This window comes from Ictalurus furcatus, chromosome 14 (genome assembly GCF_023375685.1).
Source record: "Ictalurus furcatus strain D&B chromosome 14, Billie_1.0, whole genome shotgun sequence".
Taxonomy (NCBI): domain Eukaryota; kingdom Metazoa; phylum Chordata; class Actinopteri; order Siluriformes; family Ictaluridae; genus Ictalurus; species Ictalurus furcatus.
Window position 1 is genome coordinate 29,935,875 of NC_071268.1, and position 12,619 is coordinate 29,948,493.

The window sequence follows — 12,619 nt, forward strand, 5'->3', positions numbered from 1 at the left end:
CTAATATAACACAGCTATACACACATGCTAGAAAGGAGGCTGCCACTGAAAAACAGGAGCTCAGTGTAAACAGAAGCCATATGGAATCTGTGTAGTAATAAATAATAATGTTAACAAGTCTAACATCAACTATTATTCTATGTAACTTTACCTTGCTTTCACATTTCTTCTTATTATTATTACTATTAGTAGTAGTAGTATATTATCTTAATGATTGTTATTGCCTTATTCTATTAGTAATTAGTGCAGTATTTTATTTATTTTGTATTACCTTTTATTTCAAGGTTTTTGTTTTTATATCACAATATACAGTAAAGCACTTTGAACTAGAGTTGAAAGATGCTAAATAAATCAAGTGGTTACTACTACTACTATATTACACACAGATAATTGGATTGCAATTGTCAAACAACAAAATATTACATTTAATTTAACATTCAGAAGCATGTGGAATTATGTTGTTACTAGTTATTAGTTCTAGTTATGGTTTCCGGGTCTTTAGTCGATTTAATTTCTTGTCTTTTATGAGTTTGACCTTTTGGTGTTGTTATATGCATGTGCCTCTGTTAACCCTTTAAGACCAGAACTAAACATGTTCCCATGTTAAACATGTCACCACTTTTTGTTCGGACTGCAAGACGTCTTCTATTTTATTATTTGTCATATTAGCAGTAATATTTTGACATGAGGGGAATCAGAGACTGTAAGGCATCGAAGTTACAATTTTGTCAGAAAGGTACAGTATCCTGATCACTACTCAGGTAGAGTAGTGAAATCCTGCTCTGTTCATTAGAAATATGGTCCTATTGACACAAAATCATGATAAAATCTATACAGAAACAGAGTTTGCGGTTTGTGGAGGATTTCATGGCCAATGTTGGCACGGCTGCAGGGCCACCAGGCAGCACTGCTCCGAATGCCGTGCCATGGATCCACAGAGCCACAGAGTTGTACAAGCACCACAAAACATAGACATATCACGTAGGGTGCCAAGCTGTACCAAGAACACTCAGATGGATGGCGCCAAGCATTTGTTAAATGAGCAGAGCAGAGCAAACTTTCCGGCCTTCAATGAAAGCTATAAACATGTTAGAAGTGATCAGGAACTGCACTCAGTCTACGGCATCAAACATGGAACATCAAGTCCAGGAGAAATCCACTCAAGTTTGGTCTGGAGCTCCGCCACAACCAGCAACCACTGGACAACTATGATGAATGAACAAAATTAAGACATTAAGAAAAGAAGACAAAAACAGACACAACAACTGACATAAAACAGAAGGAAAAACAAAATAAAAAAATAGAAGGATAGAGGGAAAGAAAAGGCTCTAGTGAGAAGTGACAGCAGTAACGTTCACAGCATGATCTCAACTTGATAGAATTCAAATTGTATTACAAATTGTTTATCCAGCCCTAAACATCGGTTCAGTCCCAATCTCTCTCTCTCAGTGCCAGATTCTGACCTAGTCCCAATCTCTGTCTCAGTCCCAGACCCTGACCCAGTCCCAATCTCTGTCTCAGTCCCAGACCCTGACCCAGTCCCAATCTCTGTCTCAGTCCCAGACCCTGATCCTGTTTCAATCTCTGTCTCAGTCCCAGACCCTGATCCTATTTCAATCTCTGTCTCAGTCCCAGACCCTGACCCAGTCCCAATCTCTGTCTCAGTCCCAGACCCTGACCCAGTCCCAATCTCTGTCTCAGTCCCAGACCCTGACCCAGTCCCAATCTCTGTCTCAGTCCCAGACCCTGATCCTGTTTCAATCTCTGTCTCAGTCCCAGACCCTGATCCTGTTTCAATCTCTGTCTCAGTCCCAGACCCTGACCCAGTCCCAATCTCTGTCTCAGTCCCAGACCCTGACCCAGTCCCAATCTCTGTCTCAGTCCCAGACCCTGATCCTGTTTCAATCTCTGTCTCAGTTCCAGACCCTGACCCAGTCCCTAACTGTGTGTCAGTCTCAGACCCTGATCCTTTTTCAATCTCTGTCTCAATTCCAGACCCTGACCCAGTCCCAAACTCTGCCTCAGTTCCAGACCCTGACCCAGTCCCTAACTCTGTCTCAGTCCCAGACCCTGATCCTGTTTCAATCTCTGTCTCAGTCCCAGACCCTGTCCCTAACTCTGTCTCAGACCCTGACCCTGACCCAATATTCGTCCCAGACCCTGACTCTGTCCCAATCTCAGTCCCAGTCCCAGGCCATGATCGTTTTCCAATCTCTGTCTCAGTCCCAGATCCTCACCCAGTCACTAACTGTATCTCAGACCTAGTTCCAATCTCTTAGCTGCTGGCCTTGATCTCTTTGTGTCCTGATCTGATCCCAATCCCTGTCTCAGTCCCAGGCTCTGACCCACTACCATTTACGTATTACTGATCCATTAACTCAGTTCCAGTCGCTGTCTAAGACTCGTGCCCTGATCCTTACACTGTCTTACCCATTCGCTGATCCCTCATCCGTCTCAGTCTTGGTTACTGATCCAGTCCCTGTCTGGAGCTCAGATGAAGGGACTAATGTAATACCATCCTGTGTGTATTTACCTATATGTTTGTCTTGTGTTTTGTGTATGTATACACAATTCTACAATGTGTTTAGTTCCTGTCCTATATCTTTGGTCCCTAGTTCATGTTCCTTTCATAGTAAATCCTGTCAGAAGTGTTTTCTGGATCTGTCTTTGGCCTGCCTGTTTCAGATAAATCTTATCATTCACTCTGGTTGACTCTGTCATCTTCCCCTTTAACAAATCCATTCATTTCGACAGAAATGATGGATTCCTGGCAGCATTTTTTACTGACAGCTGTACGTAATCACACAGAAACCCTCTACCCACACACTTACTTTTTCCTTTCCGCAAAATGACTTTTAATTCTCTAATGTTTCCTCTAATGTTTCCTCCCACCTGCACTCCTCCATCCTCGTCATTTTCGGGATTTCGGGAATCCTCTGCTTGTTACTTTCTCAATGGTGATCATTCACATGTCCCTCCAACTCACAATAGCTGCTGATGTCATGGGCAAAGCTGACCTAGAAAAACCCACTCTCAACCTTTAGATCCTCTCTGCTTAGCTAATGGGTCTCATCTCATTCAGGCTAAAGATGGTGGCTTTCAATCTCTATTGTTGTGCAGGGTTTCATGGGTGTATGACTTTATAGATGGCGTTGTGTCATTCTGTCACTGGGAAGCAAGGGTCATAGCATAAATCATATTTGACTGGACACCAGATTTGCAATTTTGATGCAAATAAGCAATATACAACAAAGACAAACAATTAGCGTCAGGGTGAATAACACAAAAATATTTTTTACAAAATAAATAGTTACCATCCCTGTTGCAAACAACACAAATAAAGCATACAAGATTTTCCCTTTCTTGCTATCTAAACCAAAACAGGAGAACAGCACGATTCCCAAAATAAATGGCATCCCTGTAGTTTCCAGACAGCTACAAAGGGCACAGTTATCTGCTATTACAGTGTGCAACTATCATCTCTGAGAGTTATATGTAGAAAACAGCTGATAAAATGTATATTATAGGCTACCATAGAGCTTATATACAGTACATAATTCACAAAGCTAGAACAAAGTTGGCATGTAGCAGAAAATCAAGTACAAGCTAGCATCACACTGTACTATAAAAAGTTCAAAGAGGAGTACAGAGCAAAGAATTAATAAAAACCAAAAATGTGTGGAATTGACTGGCTGAAAACAACCTTGCATAGTGATCAGACACATTAATTATCATTTTCAAACCAATACCAATGCCTGAATGAAAAAGCAAAGCCTTCTTGCATTAAAACTGCTGATTTAGGAAGATGTTTTCACTTAAGTGTTATGATGACTATGACGACATTGGCAATTAAAAGGTCATTTCACTTTGAGTGACTCATACGAGCCTCGGTTTAATCATAACACTGAGGCAGGGATTTATAAAGAGCAGACTGGGTCAAAAAAATGACATTCTTGCAGTCTGACTGCTGATTTAGGACCGGTTTCTGGCTTTAATGACATGATGACTATGATGGCATTGGTGATTAAGAGGTGCACAGGTCTTGGTATGATCATAAGATACTCAGGAAGGGATTTATAAAGGGCAGACTGGGCCTTACTAGTGTAGCATATTTTGGTAATCAAGTGTGTTGGGATGATGGTGCAGAGTGATGAGACTCTGTACAGTGCTGATGTTTTTCTCTTCATCCAGACTGCTTTATTTTCCACTCTTTTATTACAAGAGCAAGACCATCTGGGCTTTCAGAAATGCACTAAAGAAGAAAAACCATCTATGTCTTGTAAAGTTAGGCTTTTTCAACCGTTTCTCTCGTTCATAGTCTCTCTCTCTCTCTCTCTCTCTCTCTCTCTCTCTCTCTCTCTCTCAGGAGTGATAGCCCACGTTTCTTGATGTTCTTCCAGTCCTCGTTTTGCCTTATGAAAATGGACAAACCAGAGTCTTTCGTCTCTTCCTCCACGGTGTGTCCTGTTCGTATGGATGACCGGAGCAGATCTTCTGCAGCTTTGAGAACCTCATACAATGATTAGTTCTATGATAGATCACAATATTTAATGTGCACATTATTAATATTTCATGCACATCAAAAATTGGTCTTTTTCTATCTCGGGCAGGATTTGAGGTCTGAACATATCATCTGTCTTATTCAAAAGGTGTCATAAGGACAACAATCTTCTACTAGACAAGTCTGAAGGCAGCACGACACCAGTCCTTCCCTGCAAAGGATATTGGGATTGCTATTGTGAATTTATGGGTTACCTGTTGGATTATAATCCGATTTCTATGGGGTTCCTGTATAAACGGGTGTCTACTTGGTTCCGACAGTAAATATTTACATCAGGGATGAGATGATAAATGGAACGTTGCTTGTGAGAGAAGAAGACGGATTCATTCTGTTTTATTTTATTTAGCCTGAAACTGTAAAACTGCTATGCATGCTAACCCAACTGCTACAGCAGTTAGCAACATGACCAAACCAAACACAACAGCGGCCAAACATTGTGTAAGAAAACATAGCAGATGGTTGTTACATCACAAACGCCCCCATCGAGCGTTTCGCCCGTTTCCTCAGGAAAAACTCCAGAGCTGTAATTCAGAGGGCATTTATAGAGAGTGTGATTTACTGACATCCATAACACTGTTGGTGCGGTGAGGGACGTGATGTAACGCAGTGGATACACTTTATCACCGCTTATCCCCTTGAGGATGACGTCATTACAGGGACTATGTGTGAGGCTACAGAAATAAGGATACGCTGAAATAGGCTACAGAATGTCTTGGAATGTTAATGATGCTAATAATTGGGCTGATTGTGCACCAAAATCCTTTATGAAGATGTCACTTTAGTGTTAGTGTTTGTTCATTTCAGTCTAACTGCTACTAGCAATTAAAACAAAACAATAAAAGCATTAAACTGTGTTAGCAACAATGTGTCCAACTATAATGCTTCAAGGCTAAGGCTAATAAGCAAGCACTAATAGTTTCCAATGAGCTGGGCCTAGCAGAGCATTTTCTAATGCTAAAAAACTGGTGAAGTATGTTGATTCTTCCTTTCATTATGTTGAGTTACAATTACAAATGCAACCAATGGCTGACATTTTCCACTGGAGTGAGTGACTTGCTCAAGGGTGCGACGTGTTATCCTTTAGCCACTAGCAATCCTCTTGGCCAAGCTTCCTGACCACTGAAACCACCAGCTGTCATTTTTCATTCAATCTACTGTTTTGCATTTAACAGTAAATTTCATGTTTTAAAAAAAAAAAAGTGGCCAATTATTTGAAGCAAGAAAAAGTATTAGTCATGATGAAGGCTTTGTAGGACACATACATAATGAAGAAGGAGTTCTGGGCAGGTTCTAGACTGTCAAGATATGTGTTGTCTAGAATTGGTTTCCTATCATCACATATCAGAACTATATATATATAAAAAAAAGTCAATAGGCCACACCCACAAGTGACAATGCTAGAGTAGCACCAGTGACCTGTAGCCTGCTAGTATGAATACAGAGTTAGGAGTGAGTCTCTAGTAGTCCTATATAGATAGAATATATATACAGTATATATTTTATATTCACCCCTGTTACAGGGGCAGGTGTTTGTGGTGTAAAAAACTAAACCGAGATAAATCATGCAAGATCTTTTTCCACTTTTAATGTGATATAGCAACCTGTGAAGTCACTTTGTGGGAGTTTAGTATGGAAATAATAATAATAATAATAATAATAATAATAATAATAATAATAATAATTCCTTAGATTTGTATAGCACTTTTCTAGGCACTCAGAGTGCTTTACATGGTGTGTGTGTGTGTGGGGGGGGGGGGGGGGTTGGATTGATGCGATGGCAGCCAGAACTCCCACCACACACCAGCTATTAATGGAGAGGAGAGAGTGATGTAGGGAAGGATGGGGATTATTAGGGGGCCATGATGGAGAAGGGCCAATGGGGGGAATTTCTCCAGGACACAGAGAGTCAGGACCTCGGTTTAATGTCTCATTCGAAAGACAGTGCTGTTTTTACAGTATAGTGTCCCCGTCACTCTACTGGGGCCTTACGACCCACACAGACCACAGGGTGAGCGCCCCCTGCTGGCCTTACTAATACCACTTCCAGCACCAACCTTTTCCTGAGGAGGTCTCCCGTCCAGGTACTGACTAGGCTCAACCCTGCTTAGCTTCAGTGGGACACCAGGTGAGAGCTGCAGGGAGATATGACTCTGAAATGACACAAACACACACTGCTGAGTATTAACAAGGCACGTCCTAATATTTGTATATATTATATTATATTATGTACCATGATACATGCAATAAGATAAGTAATCAACTCAGCTAAATAATCACCTTGGTGAAACACAGGAATCTACAGAATGGCGTCTGACGGGAATGTGGACAGCTTCCCTTCTGGATAAATACTGACAGTATAAATTTATTATATGTGGAAATTACAGAATGTCTGCAGAAACAATTCAAGATCACCGTCAGCTGCTAATACACTGAGTTAAACTCTTTACAAAACACACACATGCAGTGATAATGTGTGAGCCAAGCTTCTGTCCAAAGTGTGTTCAATCCATCAGTCTGTGTGTGTGTGTGCATGCGTGTGTGTGTGTGTGTGAGAGAGAGAGAGAGAGAGAGAGAGAGAGAGAGAGAGAGAGAGAAAGAGAAAAAAATGGGAAGAGGTCTGATGTTTTATCAAATGTGTGGTTTTATAAACGTTCTGAAGCTAAGTTGTGTGATATTGCGCTAGCCTGGTGACACCACTAAAACGAAAGGAAGGAGTCTCCAGTGTCAGCGCTTTGTAACAGTCAGAGATAAAGCTGTAACTTTCAGACATATTCAGGACACAGGAGTTTACAGTACACTTCTTTCTGTTTTCTTGGTTTTATTTATTTTTGGTCATAGAGAGAAGAGAGAGAGGGCTGGTGATGGAATAACTGCTTATAGCGGCTATAATGTAAGTGACATATAAAGAGTAAGTTAATATAACAGGACTAACTTGTCTCTTCTACAAATCTATCTACAGATGGATTAAAGTATGACATGTTGTTCTTTTAAATGTAATCACTGGCTAATTGCTGTGGTATAAGAGGAATAAAACACTTGGGCACGTCCTGTTACAGGAAAATAATCAACTTCAGGGTGGTTACTGTAACTCTGCTTCTTCACACCACACCATCACTCAGTATTTTACTGTAACACACACACACACACACACACACACACACATTTATCACTTACGTAATAATGGAAGAAATCTGTGCATGTGAGTCAAAGCACAGTCTGAAATTTCATTTTATTAGTTTTGAAAAAACTCCAAGTCTAGAGCTTTGTACGCTTTATAGTCGTTACCTTTAACAGCAACGCTACCTGTCCTTCCAAAGAAAGCACCCGGATTTGCCGCTTCGCTGTACAGCAGAAATAACGTAAACTTTCTGGCTCACAATCGACATCAGACAACAATGTAAAAATATCAGTGTGATATAAAAATATGAAAACTGATGAATAAGGACCGCACAGAACGACACTGATATATAATACACACAGCACAGAGCCCAAACGAGTCCAAGGGGAAAATAAGAAAACAAGAAGCGTTCAAATTGTTGTGCTTTAAAGAGCCGGTCCCTGACACTCAGCAGCAGCTCCGGGCTCTGATTGGCTGGAGGAAGATGAGATGTTAGAGATGATAGACAGCTCCACCTCCTCCTCTCCAAGACTTCAGGGAAAGCGTTGAAGAAAAAAAAACAGAGAGAAAAACTAAACACATGGTGTGATTTAAGAAATCAGGGTCGCCATGACGACCAGAAAATCAGTAGCACCTTTGGGATTATGGGATATGTTTTGTATTAGGTTATGTGAAACAATCTGTCAGAACGCGAGAGCTAATGACTCTTAATGATCTTGCGTAATTATTCACTAAGCTAAAAATGCACCGTGGATCCTCACCATCTTCGACTAGCTGCTTCACAGTCTGGAATGGGAACTCCACTGTGTCCGACCACAAGCCCTCAGCAGCACCACCTTCCCCACACACCCCATCCACCCCAGTCTGTTTACTCTGCTACACCTGGAGCACAGGTAATTATTCAGTAACACACAACTAGACTGAGGGACAAACTCTACGCTCGAGCTGTCAGGCTCCTGGCTCTCATTCACACACACACACACACACACACACACACACACACACACACACACACTGGCCTTTACCCGTTACTCCTACTGCCCTGGAACAGTTATAATACTCTAAAGTAGCTTACTGTGACTACTTAACCAAGATTGTGCATTGTATATACATATACATATACAGTATTGATTGGAATGTGCAATCGGGTCATTATACACAGACTGTAACTACAATGATCCACCTCCATCTATCAGCACTACAGTCTGCACTGTCGGTAAAATACAGGAGTATTTGTACGTTATTGTTACTACTTATTATTTTGTCATATTAGTATTGATATACTTGAATACTTTGCTTCTTTCTTAATCACATTTCCAAGAAAGAAAAAAAAACTTTTTACAATAAAGTTCTCATTACAAATATCGAAGGTCTCTTCTTCACGTCTGCTCCAGCCCGTGTCTGTACGCTACACGTCAATCACACAGTTACACACAGTCTCGTTGTTGTTGCACATCTCAATATAACTGCACAGTTCACTAGATCCTGCTATTTAAAATCTTTATTGAAGCACTCAGAGGGTAGCAGCTGGTTCTCAGAGTGCAGGACATTTTCTGTGCTCCTCTGAGTGAAGTGCATTCGTAACTATTAAGAATCCTGAATGAGTTAGTCATCTGCTGTGAGCTTCTCGTGCTGCACGTGTCCGTGTGCATCTGATGGTGAATAATCCACCGAACTGCAGTGTGGAAGTTCAGGATGAGCGCCCCTGGTCCTCTCTCAGTAAAAAGGCTTGTATTAAGGCTCGTATAAAATGAGGTGACTCCTTCTAATTGAATAAGCATGCTGTGGTACAGAGGTTTTGCTACTTTTTTACTACCATTAACTAGGTATATTTATCCAACTTAGCCTATTTTCTTTGCTAATGCTGGGTTGGATTAGCATTGAAACTAGCATCTAAGATAATTACTTATGCAGCAAGTCACATTCTACATAACGGCAAAAACTTACGAAACGGTGCAGTTGCTTGGAAACGAACAAAAACGGTTTTACATAAGAAATAAAAATAACTTTTCACATGAAAACATCACGTTAACTGAATTTCCTCAGTTACAATATTTACTTTTCACTTGTTAATACATTTAGAAGTAGCAACGTTTTGACTTTCACTTCAGTACATTTTGGGCTTTTAACTGAGGAAGAGTTGGACACATTTTCTATACTTTCACACAACAAATGATTTCTGAGGCATTAATGAAGCTGATATAAGATCTGACAATCCGATCTTAATAAAAGCACAGACGTGGAGAATATGCTAATTAGTATGGTGTGTGGTTTCCATATACTATATACTGTGTGTGTATATATATATATATATATATATATATATATATATATATATATATATATATATATATATATATACACACACACGTACTGTATACAGTACTGTGCAAAAGTCAAGAAAAAATGCTGTAGAACAAAGATGCCTTCAAAAATAAACGATATAAATAAATTAAATTAAAGGTTTCTACATAAAAAAAATACTAATAAGAGCAGTAGAGAGTAATAAATTAAACAAAGTCAGTATTTGGTAGATAGATGCTACAGCAGCATAAAGAATAACAATAAAAGTAAAGTTGCAGCCCTACAAAAACACACTGAATAATAAAGAAAGATATGGACAATATCAATAAAAACAACCCTTTACTTTAAAATGTAAAAAAAAAAAAAAAAAAAAAAAGAATAGTCCTGGGTAGAATTAGTGCGGTTTTATTAGGAAATGAGCTTCATGGAGAGCATCTTTAGTATTTAGTAGAGCTCCTTTTGCTGTTATGACCTGCTGCAAATGAGATGCAGAGCTTCTGGCGGCGTTCCTGAGGAATCTTCTCCTGTTCCTGATGAGCAATGGCCTCCAGTTCAGTAATACTCTTGGGTTTGCGTGCTGCAACCGCCTTCTTCAAACCCCACCAGAGATTATCTATGGGGTTCAAGTCAGGTGACAGTGATGGCCCTGTAGAATCTTCCAGGACTTCTTCTGCACCCAAGCCTTGGTGGAATTTGAGGTACGCTTGGGATCATTGTCCTGTTTGAAGGTCTGATGACGCCCGAGCTTCAGCTTCCTCACAGACGGCATGATGTTTTCTCCTAGGATTTCCTGATACTTCAATGAATCCATCTCGCCTCCCACACACTGCAGGTTTCCAGTGCCAGAGGATGCAAAGCAGCCGCAGAGCATCACCGAGCCACCACCATGCTCGACTGTGGACAGGGTGTTCTTTCTTCATTCTTCTTCCTCCAGACATACCGCTGATCCATCGGGCCGAAAAGTTCCAGTTTTGTTTCATCGCTCCACAGAACAGAATCCCAAACCTTCTGTGGATTATTTATATGATTTTGAGCGACTTTTCTTGTGCTTTTGGGTCAGTAGTGGTGAACGTCTCGGAGTTCTGGTATGGAAACCTTCTGCGTTTAGTACACGCCTTACTGTGCTCACTGAAACCTCAGTGTCTGTTACACCAAGTCTTGCTGCAGGTCTTTTGCGGTCAGGGTTTTTCACAACCTGCCTTCTCACAAATCTACTTGCAGCCGTTGATAGTTTCCTTTTTCTGCCCCATCCAGGTATTTCATACACTTTCTACCCCTAGCCAATTCAGGTATTTCATGTGTTCCAACTCAAACACACCTGGAACAACTAATGAAGCCCTTGATGAGTTTAGCATCAGGTGTGCTCGAGACAACACCTGTTCTGTATATGTGTGCTGTTGTGAGGGATTCTATTCAGGGGGGTGAATCATTTTGAAACTGCAGAAGTCATTATAAGTTGCAATCAGTTGAATTTGTGGAAACCACTTGAATCATTCGTTGTGTTGAACTATTTCACCTGCTTTTATTTGATCTGTTCATCGCAAACAGCTGAAAGTCTGAACATTTTGACAATAAACCTGATTTGCACTGGAGTTGAATAATTTTGATTGCAACTGCATATATTCCTCATCATCAGTCTCAAACAGTGCATCTTGTATTCAGACCCCAGGCTATTGTCTCCATGGTGCATTGTGGGATTTCCTCAGTTCACTGGCCGTTCTGCACTAGGGGATGAACTGGGCGTGATTTTGGACGTTACATGAATGTGCATAATTTTAGTCAAATCAAAGACTTGTGTGAAAGAGTGTGTTCATGGAGACGATGAGGACGGACGAAGAGGTCAGAGATGTATTTGACTCAGAACATGAAAAAATATTGTATGTTTTCAGTTGGAATCCAACGCCCAGTGGGGACCTGTAAACCCTCGCAGAGTTACATCACAGAGAGAGAGAGAGACAGACAGGGGGAGGACAAATTCTTCAAGTATGAGAAAACTTTACAGCTTCCCTCCTCTCTCTCTCTCTCTCTCTCTCTCTCTCTCTCTCTCTCTCTCTCTCTCATTCCCTTCTTCCCTCCTCTCACTCTTCTCGGTCAGTCCATCAGTACTCTCTCAGACTGGACAGAAGAAGAGAGAGAGAGATAGAGAGAGAGAGGTGAAGGAGTGACAGACTGAGAGCATCCCTCTCTTCTCAGGTAAGGCTGAAAATCCCATAATATTCTAAAAGCTGTATGTTGTTACCATAGCGACCTGTGACCTGTGAGGTGATTATATATATTGAGCTGTAATAAATAAAGGAGAGGTGTGAAGACAGAAGAGAGACGTTTTGGTTTTGTCCTGCACCTGAGTGCTGAAAAGTTTTAGCTGTGATTGGAGCCGGATCTTCACTCTCACTGCGTCTGTCTTCATTTATTCCTTTCATTCTTCTACTCCAGCAATAATGAGATCTCTGCAGCGTCCTCTTTACTCCACATGTAGACCAGTGAAGTCCGGCTCGGTCGTTACTTTTTTGGTTTTTGCTTTGTTAAGAGCTCACAGAGTTAACGAGTGTGTAACAGAGCGTTATACAGAGTTATACAAACTGCATGTCATTAATCACAAAGGGACAAACAAGTGAGAAAATAAATGAATAAATAAG

The 12,619-nt window shown here is 40.7% G+C and overlaps 1 protein-coding gene across 1 annotated transcript in view; it reads left to right on the forward strand.

Annotated features, from left to right (window-relative positions):
- The first annotated feature begins 12,029 nt into the window (after nt 1–12,029).
- Nucleotides 12,030–12,619, forward strand: part of LOC128617967 (tenascin) — a 44,040-nt gene continuing 43,450 nt past the window's right edge. Inside the window, exon 1 of the mRNA XM_053641245.1 lies at nt 12,030–12,176. The gene's annotated coding sequence lies outside the window, so the exon portion shown is untranslated. The remainder of the gene's footprint in view (nt 12,177–12,619) is intronic.